The 1,330-nt window shown below is 40.2% G+C and overlaps 1 non-coding gene across 1 annotated transcript; it reads left to right on the top strand.

Moving 5' to 3' along the window:
* The first annotated feature begins 356 nt into the window (after positions 1-356).
* LOC135150963 (small nucleolar RNA R71) lies at positions 357-463 on the top strand. Its single transcript, XR_010289423.1, has one exon. It is a non-coding gene; the product is annotated as a small nucleolar RNA R71 (small nucleolar RNA).
* The last annotated feature ends 867 nt before the right edge of the window (positions 464-1,330 follow it).

The raw sequence follows: 1,330 nt of genomic DNA, 5'->3' as shown, positions 1-1,330 counted from the left end.
GCGCTGATTCACTAGAAATGGCACACTGATCAGTAGCATGAGCACCAGCACATAATTCGCAAATAGAGATTGGCTGTTGAATTCCTTGGTGAGCCAGAGAATCAACTTTCATCGTGAGAGCCTTCAGTTGAGCTGCTATAGCTGTAGACGTGTCAAGATCAAGAATTCCGGCTACCTTCCCTTGAGTAAGTCTTTGAGTGGGGTTCTGATATTCATTAGCAGCCATCATTTCAATGAGATCATAAGCTTCTTCATAACTCTTTGCCCATAGTGCACCTCCAGAAGCAGCATCAAGCATAGGTCTGGATTGAGGTCCAAGACCATTATAGAAACTGTTTATTTGCATCCAATCCGGCATGCCATGATGGGGACACTTCCTTAGCATCTCCTTATATCGCTCCCAGGCTTCACAGAATGTTTCTCCTGATTGTTGAGAGAATTGAGATAGAGCATTTCGTAATGCAGCCGTCTTTGCCATGGGGAAGAATTTAGTGAGAAATTTCTGAGCTAGATCTTCCCATGTAGTAATCGAACCAGATGGTAAAGAATGTAACCATCCCTTAGCCTTATCTCTCAGTGAAAATGGGAAAAGTCTTAGTTTTACAGCTTCATCAGAGACGTCATTAAATTTGAAAGTGTCACAGATCTCTATAAAATTCCGTATGTGCATATTGGGGTCTTCAGTAGGAGAACCCCCATACTGTACCGAGTTCTGGACCATTTGAATGGTTCCTGGTTTGATTTCAAAGGCTTTGGCTGCGATTGCAGGCCTGACAATGCTTGATTGGATATCATCGATCTTTGGCATAGAGAAATCCTTCAATGCCTTGCTGTCTGGTTGTGCTTCAGGTTCCGGCATTGTTTCAGAATCAGAAGAAGAAGATGACGTTGAATCAATTGCTTTTCTTTTACGGGTTTGAGAACGTGTTTGCATAAACGCGACCCAAGTACCTGAAATAAATAAAAGAAGAAAAGTGAGAAGAGAATAGAATCCTAGTCAGTGAATTTTTAACGCACACTGAAGACAAGTACATAAACTAATTAATTAACACCGAGTCCCCGGCAGCGGCGCCAAAAACTTGTTCGCAAAAATCTACACGCAAGCGCACGTGATCACAAGTAATATATTAAGTTCGATCCCACAGAGACTGGTGAATTAAGAATACGCACCTATGCAACAATGTATGACCAATTATCACTGCTAAGACAATTAACAAGGATTGGTTTCTTTTTATACTAATAGTTAAAATTACTAATCAAATTCAGAATAGGAAAACACATGAGATTCTAATTTCATTATCGAATTCATCTAGAATTGAAATTACTGATT

Source organism: Daucus carota, chromosome 2 (genome assembly GCF_001625215.2).
Source record: "Daucus carota subsp. sativus chromosome 2, DH1 v3.0, whole genome shotgun sequence".
In the NCBI taxonomy this organism is placed as follows: Eukaryota; Viridiplantae; Streptophyta; class Magnoliopsida; order Apiales; family Apiaceae; genus Daucus; species Daucus carota.
This window is presented reverse-complemented; position numbering and strand designations above follow the sequence as displayed.